Genomic DNA, 12,430 nt, shown 5'->3' with positions numbered 1-12,430 from the left:
CTGAAAAAAACAACTACAGAGAAATCATTTAAAATGCCTGGACTGTTAAATAAGAGCAGCAGCCTGCCCTGCTGTGAGTGTCATGTGGCTGGGACTCTGCTCTCTGATTGGCTGCAGATTGTTGCAGCCTCTTTCTGAGCTGCACTGGCTTTATCTCTAAACTGAGAGAAGGATGCCCCCCTCTGGTCACAACATGTTACTACAACACCTGAGAAACACACACACACACACACACACACACACACACACACACACACACACACAGCTGTGAGGCGTTCAGGAACCAGATCCCCAAACTAACAAGCTCAGCTGTCACACATCTGTCAGAGAGATAAGAGAATCTTATGGTAAATATTTACCATAGGGCTGCAACTAATTATTTTCATTACTGATTAATATAACAAGTATATTTTCTATTACAGGATCGATAGTTTTGTCTAAAATGTGTCAAAATGGTAAAAAAAGAAATGTGCATCACAAGTTCCCAAAGTTTAAATTGATGCCTTCAGGACACCTGCTTGTGATATGGGAAAACAGAGGATGTTTGGCAGTTTAGCTCGATAAATGATGTGAACTATTGACTGATTACCAAAGCTGCTGGTTATTTTTCTGATCACTGACTACGTTTTGACACTGAACATTTACTTATTATCGTAGTGACCGATAACTGGAAAGGCAAATTATAGATTCAGCAGCAGTTTAAGAGCCTATGTTAATGAAAAGAGTGGTGACTTTTTTATTGACTGACTTAAAATGCAGACACTGCGTTCGCTGTCAGCGGAGGGGGAACAAACAGAGCAAGTAAACAGAGAGTCAGCAGCACAAGTCTGCACAGTGAGTCTGTCAGCAAACAGCTCCGTGACTCGACACTAAGACACCAGACAGAGGCCAGGTCACATCTCAGCCTCGGGACGCTCCTCCCGGTGTGGTGCTCAGCAAAGAGACGAGAGAGTAACTGTTCAGACTGGCTAACACTCCCCGAGCCTCTAACCGTCCGTTCACAGACTGGACAGAACACATCAACTAATCAGTAACGTCTGTTACAAACCCAACACTCAGATCTCTTCACTGATTGGCCGCGGCTGCTTTCCCATGACAACTCTGTCCTTTCCCACAGCGATGAATTCCAATGTTGCAGCACCATTGTGCTCTGGCCACAGGGGCTCACTCCACCAGTGGGAATATTCCTGCCTCCAAGGAGAGTCTGCAGAGACACAGCACACACTGATACTGTACGACTCTGTGTGTGTGTCTGCTGCCACCCACTTGCAGCTCAATAACCAGTCAGAGTGGAGCTGCTTGTGTTGCTACACTATAAAAATGCAGCCACTGGGACCATGAGTGTGTGTTGCTGGAGTGGAGCTCACACAGCGAGCACTCATGCACAAGCAATAAAGCACACAGACGCACACCAGCCACGGAGTCATGACAACATACGCGCGCAGTTTTTAGAAAGTGTGTTGCTGCAGGACAGCGAAGAGGGTGAGAGAGCTGCTGCAAGTCCTCACAGAGAAGAACCCAAAGAAAGTTGGGAGGATTTTACATTAAAGTGCACAACTGCTGCAATCTGCATCATAACTAAGTCACATGTGAACACACAGACATGGTACACAGCACTTCAGATTCACTGGGACTCATACCTCTTAGGATATCATCATCTCTAATCTTTGTCACAAACAGACTCAGAGGCAACAGAACCTGCCTGAGAATTCTCCCGTTTCTACATGTTCTTCAGTATCACAGTAACCCAGTGAGAGCTGTGTGTCCATTTATGGTTTCACTGCCAACAGGAGCTGATCGCTGCTCATTCAGCTAAGTACACGTGGTGCCATCTTGTCTAAATGTTAAAAAAGAAGCTCCATCCAAAACTTGGATCATAATGTTGCATTAAGGTTTAGCATGAAACGCTGCTCTAGCTACACACATACACAAAGGTGTAGCATTAGTTTTAGCAGCTGTGACAAAGTGATGAACAAAAAGCATCAATAATCCAGTAATATCATACACGATGCGTAATGTGCTATTCTGCACAATGACTACTTTTACTTTTGGTACTCTAAGTACATTTTGATGCCAATACTTCAGTACTTTTAAGTAACATTTTGAATGCAGGACTTTTACTTGTACCAGTATTTTTTTACACTGTGGTATTGTTACTTTACTTAAATACTCTGAGTACTTCTTCCACCACTACATGTACAGATGTTCATCCTATGTTGACAGCCAGTGGACATACAAACAGATTATTGTCAGACTTTGAAAAGCCCCGACAGAAAACATTGATCAACTGTCCTTCATCCATTTTCTGTTGGCTGGTCAATGTCAGTGTCCTGAAACTATGATGTCACCTGCAGACAGGACAAAGGGCGAGAGAGCATAGGGAGAAAAGCAACAGGAGGAGAGAGAGGGGGACAAACGTCTGGTTACTGTCTGTGTGCGGTAAAGCCGGAAAATCTGTGACTCGTCGGCAGGAATATATTTAGCATGAAAGAGAGAGAGAATGTGGCGATAAGGGAAGGGACCCAGTAATGACGCTGGCTGAAAACAGTAAGGACAGAAATAGATGGATGACAGGATGATAGATGGAGGCACAGAAGAAGAAACGAACGAGAGGAGAGAAAGTGTCACTCAGGTCTGTTAACACAATCCTCCAGCAAGCTTTAAAATGTAATGCCGTACAACTGATCAACACAGAGTTGATCGGAAACTATTTTTATGGGGTTTAAACTCTGTTCCTCCGCGAGAGGATCTGGTGCTTTATCTGCCGCTTATCATTTAAAATGAACATTTACCTACTCTACTTTATTTACTACTATGTCATTGTATTGTGGTTAAATAATGGTCAACATATCCTGACTTTTATTTTATTGTAAGTACAAAATGAGCTTCAGAAACATATATTTCCCACAATGCAATCTGCCTGCACAGACATCCACATCTGACATCACAATCCAGGTTCATGTTTCAGTCTCACAGCACTTTTAGTTTGATTTGTCTGTCTTTCCTCATCACATGGTTGCTTTCTCTCCTCCGTCTCTCACCCACATCCTCCTCCCACCTCTCTCACCCCCCCCACTATGACCAACTCTTTTAAAGCTCTCTCCACCCTCTCTCTCTCTGATGAATCCTGTTTCGTGGGACGTCAGTTTCTCTCGTCCTGTCACTTTTCTGTCTGTGGATGATGAATGATTTCAGACATTAACAGGGTAACAACCATCATCTAGAATCGAACCTGGAACCTCCTTGCTGTGAGGCAACAGCGCTGATCACTGCACCACCATGCCACCCACAACAGTGCATCATTTAAATAAGACAGGAGCCCATCTACAAAGTGAAGGACCCCGTCTTAAGCTGCAGAAGGGACTGAGCTGAAGCTGCCAATCGATCAATTAACAGTTTGACAGTGACTCAAACTGTTTTCAGCTGATTAACAGGAGGATTTTCTTACACAAGTATTTGTTGAACGTTCCACAAATTTTGGGAGAAATTTTCAGAGAAAGATTTTTTTCTCTCCCACAAATATTCTGCAGCACAAAGTGATGCATCGTTTCTGAGTCTACAATGTAGGACGGACATTATCAAGTTAAAACCACAGATCTCCATGGTTACTGCTGTCCCAGCATGCATTGTGTTGGAGCCCACTTGTCAAGCTGCAGACAGCGGCACAAAGACTCTCGGCTGGAGCTTCGGAGAAAAGGAAAACTTCACTTCGAAGCCAAATGACAGAGACAGCGAAGCAAAGTAAAGCCGACCACTTTAGAACACGTAGCACCAACATGGCACGGAAAACTCCCGTGGTCCTGGACTCCCTGCTTCGACTGCAGCTTCATTCCTGTTTAGAGAAAACTGATGTGTCAACCTTAAAACTCAAGTCTTTGATTGGAAACTAAAGCTAATGTGAAACAAGGTGCTGCAAACTGTCATCTGAGTGAAAGAACAGGGAAAAAGCTTCTGTTAAAACTCAGATAAAACCTCTACAGGTGCTCGTCTCTTTTTGTTTATTCACCAATGATGTGGTTTTAGTAGGAAACCCACAGAAACACGTCCCATCAACCCCCCGAGGCCTTGCTTTTCTCTGTCTATCAGTATTTAGGACAGCTGAGGGCCACTTTCAGTCTCAAACAGTAATGCTCACAATCGGTTTATTCTTCATGAGCTGTGAAAACACATAGACGCATCAGGGTCAGTGACGTGCAGCATGGCCCACTGTCAATCCTTCCTCAGTGGGCCAGTGTCACATGACATCCCCCAAACTGTCTAGTGCATGACAGCAGATGGGCTTTACAGCTCCAAAAGTAACTGACTGTAAGCGAGGAGATGAAATCTGAAGTCGTTGTCAGATGGAAAAACAGATGGATCTCAGCCTGCGCGTTTCTTCAATTCTCTGTATTTTTAGCAGTCTTGACAATTTTGCAATTCAAGTATCAATTGTTCACCATGGCAACTGCAACCCGACAGAGTCCTGAGTGGCGCTCTGACTCCCACGCAGGATGAGCCGCCTCCACGCTGCCGCTCTGCAGCCATAGCTCTGACGGCGACCTCTCCGCTAACAACAGCAGCGTTACACACACACCCACACACTTCCAACACCGGGTTTCACATGTAAACTCGCAGCACCAGAAAAAAAAAATCTGTGCTTCTGAAATGTCACTTTTTCAGGAATGAAGAGAAAAGGTTTAAAAAGATGCCATGAAGCCTGAGAGTCACGTTCAGAACTCAAACTGAAAACCAGTAGAATGAGCTGAGCTCAGGTCAAACACCAGCAGAAAACATCGGGGTTTCTGATTAACAGACACCTGAAGAACTCAAACTGCTTCTTCTTTCTAGCCAGGTCACATCTTTGGCATTTTCCCATCCACACAAGGGAAAATGAAGTTTGGCGCCTTGCTCAAGGGCGCTCAGGATGGAACCATCAAGCCTACAGTTAACGGCTAACCACCACCTATAGCAGCTTCATCATCATCAGATGTAAACCTACAGAACCTGAAACAGTTCTGTCCTGGGTCACTTCAGTCTGGGCTGCTCTATAAACACACAGGCACACACACACGTGTATATGTACAATTAGGGCATGTGAGTGTGTGCTGGATGAAGAGCTCCTCCATCACACTCCTCTCTGCAGTGTTATGTAGGCCATACAGAGCCATGTAGGGCAGCACCAGTTATCTGACCTGACGCCATCAAAGAGAGGCTCAGCGGCAGGAGCTTCGGGCCTGCTGTCCACCGCCCCCCTGCCCGGCCGGGTGGGGGCAGGAGCAGGACAGACACTGGGCCTCCTCCTCCTCCTCCTCCTCCTCCTCCTGTGTCTCGGTGCTGCAGTTTGCTTTTCTTTTAAATCATGAAAACATTATCGCTGGTCAATGAGAAGCAGAATCTGTTAGTCTCTCCTCTGCCGTGCTTCCTACTGTAACCGGACTCATGACATTGACCAAAAACGCCATCCAGTGCTTGAATCTCAGTGCAACAGTCTTTGAGTGAGGATAAACAGTAGATGCTGCTGCATGAAGACGGACTCACTTGAATACAAAGTCGTTTTTAGCTTTAGTAGATAACTGTTTACAGTCACAAACGCCGGAGACAACAGTTCTACTCAGCGCTCATGTAGCTTATCTACGAGTCTGGATGACTCCACTGCTCATATTTTAACCAATCGAATCAGCAAACACCTTGTTTACCATGTCGGCCACATTCGCTCAGTGAGGCAGGTGATGACCAGGTGCATCAGCTGCTATTTACAGCGTGAGGCGGACCGCCTTAAATCACAGCACGCTCAAACACAGGCTCAGGGGCAAAACCATTACAACTTTAAGACCGGTTTCAGGGTTCACATCCGTAATCGAACAGCATCCAGACTTCAGCTGGAGTGGAGGCAGAGTTTTCTCCTTCCGTCTTCTGACAGTAGTCGTTAAAGTGACAGAGCACAGACGTGTTATTAGCTACCTGTGTCAGCTTTGTTATGAGAAAGAAACTGACACATGAACAGCATCTGTAGGCGAATCACAGACAAAAGAGTCCAGCCCTTCTTGTGTGATGATGACATCAGACAAAGACGCAGCAGTGTTAGATTTTCACACACTTTGGCTGATGGATCTTTGCTTCCTGTTGGACCCCAACCACATATTCTCAGGCTTTTCTGCAGCCGCAAACTCCTGTGCTCTCTTCACTGTGTCACTGATTTTTAGTAAGAGAAGTGCTGATTCTCTCTAAAAGCGAACAAAGAACGCTGCAAATATAAAATCTGCAGACGGTCTGCATTGCTGCTCTGATTAATTAGGTTATCTGAGAAGGTTAACTGCTAATGTGGTTGGCAGTTGCCATGGTTACACTGATCAATCAATGAGCCAATGGACCACAAACACACAAGCAAAGCTTCGCTCCCCTCTTTCCACAGCTGCTGGTTTCTCCTCTTTGAACACCACAAATAAACAGAAGCATCCCTTTGGTTCAGCTTCATTTAAAATCACAAAGAGTCAATGAAACTGTTTTCACTCACGTCTCTGAACACTGAAAATGCATTGATCTTAGAAATTTGCACTTCATGACCAAGTCACCTCAGTTGTCAATGCACAAAGTGAAGCTGCACATTTCTCATCATCTCCACTCCTTCTCCATCTCTGTGACAACATGCGGCTGCAGCTAACTGAAGCCTCGTGGCTCTCAGGGCGCTGGTGACTACGCTCTGGCTTCTGCGTCCTTCCATCAGAGGACAAACAGTAAAGCAGTGAAGACTGATCTCATGTTTTGATCTATATGAGTTACAGTAAAGCTGTGTAACTCATGAGGCAAAATACTGTATGAACAGGAAATTAAAGGCCTTTAAAACACCAAACTGTGACCAATCGTTGCATGATGCACATATTTAGACTCTGGATCAATCTAGTATCTAGATACGGTGCAACATACACATGAACGATCACTGCAAAGAAACAACCACAAATCTGCTTAGAAAAAGATGCTTCTTACAAATCCTGAACTTGCCTGACAATCATCAGGTTTTTCCGTTTCCTTCAGCGTCACATTGATCCAGTGCCCAGTGGCTGTACATCCATGGGCACACTGCAAACTGGAGCTGCTAATAGCTAATTCAGCACACTTTTAATGGGCACAGTACGACAGTACGAAAGAAGAATTAAAAGCAAAACACAGATACGAAAGAAGAATTAAAAGCAAAACACCAAAAACAAAACCAACCAAAGCAAAACAATATGTTTCCCAGCAGAGCTTAGAAGTTGCTGTTCTGATCAGGAATCAATATGGATGGCTCTGAAGACACACACACAAATGAACAAAGTGAGCTGATCAAAGTCTCAAGCTGGATGAGCTAAAACCAGTCAGTCAGTTTCCAGGGGCCTCTCTGCTCCATCACGTGAGGAAAAATGAAACACACACACACACACACACACACACACACACACACACACACAAAGGACAGAGAGAATAAAGAGCTGAAAGCAGAGGAATGTGTCGGCAGCCACAGGACATGAGATCACACTTCCAGAGCTGGCAGAGAGAAAGAAGAGGGTGAGCGAGCACAGGAGTGAATGGAAGAGAGAGAGAGGTTTTGGTGTTACTGGAAAAGGGAATAAAAAAAAAAAATAAAAAAAAACAGTATAAACGTCACCGCTCAGTCTCCATCGCCCCCGCCTGATCACACCGGACTGGTTTAGGATGATTGAGGACCCCAACATTCTGCTTTAAATCCCCTCCTCCACTTCAGGCGCTCCCTCGCCAGATGACCTCCAACGTGGTCATAATCCTCCGAACCCGTTCTATAACCACCATCGGTCCTGTAGCTACAACACGCTCACACACAACTGTACCTGACTAACTGCTATTGTCTAACATGCTGTGTGCGCACTGACCGACTCATCCAGCCCTCGGCAGCTCGCTGACCTCTGACCCCATGTTCCTCTCACCTCCCAGTGCAGTCTGGGAAGCCTCGGCCCAATGAGACATTCTGGGAAACAATTACTTTTAGAGGGACAGGGCATGTGGGTACTCATCAGTTTATGCTACATTTGACTTGTAATCATAACCTTTGTTTTTTGTGTTTGTCTTCAAAAACAAACACCAGCAGGTTTTCTGTATTTCGTAAACTGGACATATTTGACTTGTGATCAGACGACATAAAACGGAGACATCACACCGGGTTCTGGGAAGCATTACAGAAACTCTTCACTGCTTTTTAACATTTCATAAACTAAATGATGAATCAAACTGATCTAAATCCTGTACGTTGTTCTTTTAAGCGTCACAGCTCACAGAGGCGGCGCTGTGTCACACTGCACATGGATCACTGTGTATGTGACCAACTATCAGTCTGACACAGTGCACGGACTGCAGCAGAGAACATGCTGAGTATTTTTATGGATCTATATCTGATAACTTCACCACGAATTATTCATCTGTTTATGTGTGTGTTCGTGCACAAACACGCTCCTTGCAGTCATTATTTAAGTCGACCATGCTGTCTCGGTTAAGGTTACACACACACACACACACACACACACACACACACACACACACAACCAGTCTTTGCTCATCATGGAGACACAGGTCAGGACACACTTAGCATTAATGAATGTACCGCCACATATGCAGCTGTCACACCAGCTATTACTTATCAGTGAGGGTCCTGAGTGTGTGTGTGTCCTCCATCAGTAGCTGTCGAGGACACACACACACACACACACACACACACACACCGTCCTTTCTTCGACTTTGAAATAGAAATGTGATAGTGCTGCATCAGCCTGAGACCACACACACACACACACACACACACACACACACACACACACGCTTCTGGCAGCCCATAAAATCCACTGATGATTTCCACTCCTGTCTCATAACACTGCAGTGTGTCTGGTGAAGACACATAAGGGTGCTGAGGCATAACCAGGCCACGTCTCGCACCGACAGAAGGCTCCATAGTAGCACTAGAGAAGAGGGACTGATCATAGCAAAGACAGGCTCAAACAAGAAAAGAAGCAAATGTTGCGTAACAATTCCAGTTTTCCACCAGCAGCTTTCATCCGCCTTCACGCTCCACGTCTCAGATCACAGTGTGCCCCCTGCTGCACTTTTTATTCTGCTTCATTTAGAAAATCCAAGCCACCAAGATTATAAAGCCCCACACTGTCTCAAAGTTCTTGGAAGATGATGGGCCCCATGAAAGAGCCAGTCACAAAAAGTGCTTCATTCTTAAGAGAGATTTAAGAGAATCTGTGAGATTCACCAGTTTCCTCACACAAACGAAAATCACAGCCTGGTTTCACTGTAGTCTGAATGCATATGGAGTTTGAAAGAAGATGGTGAAACGCTACATGAATTTACATCATGGCTGCCAGCTCACCGAGAGCTGGTTTAGACGATTTTCTCAGCACATCTGGTCCCAGCAGCGTTGGCGTGAAACCAGTCTGGTGCTGTAGCTGCCCCAGGTCTGCGTGCAGGCCTCTGACCAGTCTCCTCCTCTTGTCTAACACCTGACAGCAGATCATAGCTGCGACGTCTCAGCGGCTGTCGGCCCCTCGATGCCTTGCAGATTAGTCGCGGGGCGCTTTACTTTATACAGATGCTTGTTAGCGTCTGACTTCATGTAGCCTGAACCGCCCTCTCTGTGTTTCTGTCCGAGGACACAACACTGACACACTGACTGTTAACATCAGTGGCTCTGGTCCATTTGTTCTGGTTTAGTCTTCTGGTTTCTGACTTGTGACAGACTGGTGCCCTGTCCAGGGTGGACCCCGCCTCTCGCCAGGGTTAGCAGGGATCGGCTCCAGCCTCCCGTGACCCTGTTCAGGAATAAATGGTATAGATGATGTATGGAAGGAGGGGCGCTGCTCCAGCCAGTGATCAAATACTACCAATGCACACCTCCTTGTGAAGAGGCTCATCTGTCTGATGATTTACTACAAGTCTGCCCAGTTAAGAGTTGGTGAGTTAAATCACAATGTTTCATGCTTGGGGATGATTCACTATTTTAAAGCTTCATGTGCAAGACAGCTGAACAAGATAATCATTAGACTTGCACCACATGCAAAGCTGTCATGACTAAGCATCTGCAAAAAACACCTCTCACCTGTCAGCAAGCAGAGCACATCCATCCACTGACATAAGCCTCAGCACAGGGGGAGCAGCAGACAGCTGCTAACTAGCATTAGCCACAAACTGAATCTTAAACTACTGATTTATCTTGGCCTGCAGAAAAACTTCAGCTCGACTGTAGAGGTCAGAATAATTCTCATTAAACATTCAGAGAGCTCAACGTGATGGTGGTGGACAGTACAGTGACAGGAGTGTGTGGGAGTGTTTCCAGCTGAAGCGCTTCAAGGTCTGTATATAAACATCAGCGCTAACGAGACTCACTAGGGCTGTGTGTCTGCGTGTGTGTGTGTGTGTGTGTGTGTGTGTCCAGCAGATGTGGTGTGATGGCAGTGAAAGAGTGGAAGAACACAGACTCATTCACTACACCAACCCATGTTTTCATGTTTCTGACATTTAACAGTGAATTCTCTCCACAGAACAACGGTTGTTGTTGCCCCAAATTGAAGTCATGAGGTCATATATTTGACACGAGAAGTTTCATAATGTCTTTGGCATCCGAGGAGTTTGAGATGTGAGAACGCTGTTGTCAGGCAGCCGACAACAATAAGGGTGCCGACCTGTTCCCTGTGCAGACACGGGCTGTGCCCATCACTCAGGGTGCCGACCTGTTCCCTGTGCAGACGCGGGCTGTGCCCATCACTCATTTATGACCCAGTGCACAGTATTAACCCTGCAAAGCTGGATCTGCATCCGAGTGTATGTGCACATCCACTACACGGTATCATGGCCTCAAAATGCCCACAAGGAAATGAAATTAAAAAAAAAAAAGCAGGCAGCATGTACTGGACAGTACCTGCTGATGCACTGCGTTTTAGAAATGCATAAGTGACTGTTATGCACCCGAGCAGCTGACGGCGATGACACAGAACGAGGAGAGACCTTGTTCATCTGCTGAGAAGCTGTGGAATCATTTCACTTAAATACTGAACCCTGTCTCAGAAACAATCCAGAGGATTCAGCGTCCACCCGTGAACAGTGAAAACCAGATTACAGGCTGATACCCAGTGAGCCCAGTCTGCCCAGTCTGTCACCAGCCGACCGCACCATCGAGCACCAGTGATCCGGGATTTATTGGTCCAAATCCCGGGCGAGGAACACAATCCCCAGGAAAACAGTCAACAGACAAAGTTCAGCTTCAGGCCCCCACCTCTTCCTCACATTCCACTCCTCTTCCTCCTCCCATTCCCAGTCCAAACTCTCCCACCACTTTCCTGCCATTATGCAACTGCAGCCTGCGGCCAAAAGCAGCCTCCCTGCCTGGCTGCTCCCCTCCTGTTTAAACAAACTGCCTCTCCACCCTCGGCACCATCACATGGGTGGAGGACACAGATGAATGGGACATGGTCCCCGTTGCCGTAGCAGCCTGCTGGTTTTATCTGGGGGGAAATGCAGATGAACAAACTTTGCGGGTTTCAAGCAGAAATCCCAGAGATCTTTATTTGGAACAGTTTATTGATTCAAACTAAGTCCCAGTGTGCGTCTCAGATCGAGGAAGAACTCGTGATAAAAAAGGACTTTACTCACGTAGCCACCATTTACACACCAGCCAAAAGCCCGTGGGCTGCTCTCTGGACGGGTAACAAACCATTACATGAAAATCTAATCCGTTATCAATCTGTGATTGATTTTCAGTGCATTTCCTGAGTGAAGTATCAGCTAATGGTATTTTAGGCAAACAGCACTGTGTTGGCACAAGAAGATGTAGAAGCTCAACACGCAAGACAAAGCCGCCAAACAGCAGAGCTCAGCATCTGGTCGGTTTTTTAACATTGCATGTTTAGAATAATACTGAAATGTCAACGCTCGACTTTGTTCTCAATACTTTGACTTCATTCTTGACGTTTCACCTTTTTTCTAGACACAAGATAAAAAAAACCCATTTTATTTTTCCCTAATGTGACCCTAACACTGTTGTAATTACACTGAAGCATGGATGGATATTTTACCTGACAACTACTGGAGGAGAACAAACTGGATCCCCCAGTGTTGAGAAACTGGTCTCTAAAGTTTGGTGACCTAAGGGCTCAGTGGTGGTTTCCTTTAAACAATCAAGAATTAAAGTGCATCGTGGACCCCTGAGCTCTGAAAAACATGATTAATGCATTTTCTTTGTCATAAAACTGTAAAAATGTTCACCTTCGATGAGAACAGAAAACCTCCAAGACAAAAGCTGAGCAGCGTCTCTACCTCAGTGCCAGATGACACGTTTCCCTGATCATCAAACCTGCTACAGGATCAATGTGGCATTCTCTGATAAACAGCACAGTTTTTCCCTCACACCCATTTCTGAATGGCCGCTGTGTCTGTGCGACAGACTGACGTG

The 12,430-nt window shown here is 45.7% G+C and overlaps 1 protein-coding gene across 2 annotated transcripts in view; it reads right to left on the bottom strand.

Moving 5' to 3' along the window:
* The window catches only part of LOC109951598 (spectrin beta chain, non-erythrocytic 1), a 96,615-nt gene that overhangs the window by 68,143 nt on the left and 16,042 nt on the right, over window positions 1-12,430 (bottom strand). The gene's annotated exons all lie outside the window — the stretch shown is intronic.

This window comes from Monopterus albus, unplaced genomic scaffold (genome assembly GCF_001952655.1).
Source record: "Monopterus albus unplaced genomic scaffold, M_albus_1.0 scaffold397.1, whole genome shotgun sequence".
Classification (NCBI taxonomy): Eukaryota; Metazoa; Chordata; class Actinopteri; order Synbranchiformes; family Synbranchidae; genus Monopterus; species Monopterus albus.
Note: the sequence above shows the minus strand (reverse complement) of the source record. Positions and strands in the feature narration are given on the sequence as shown.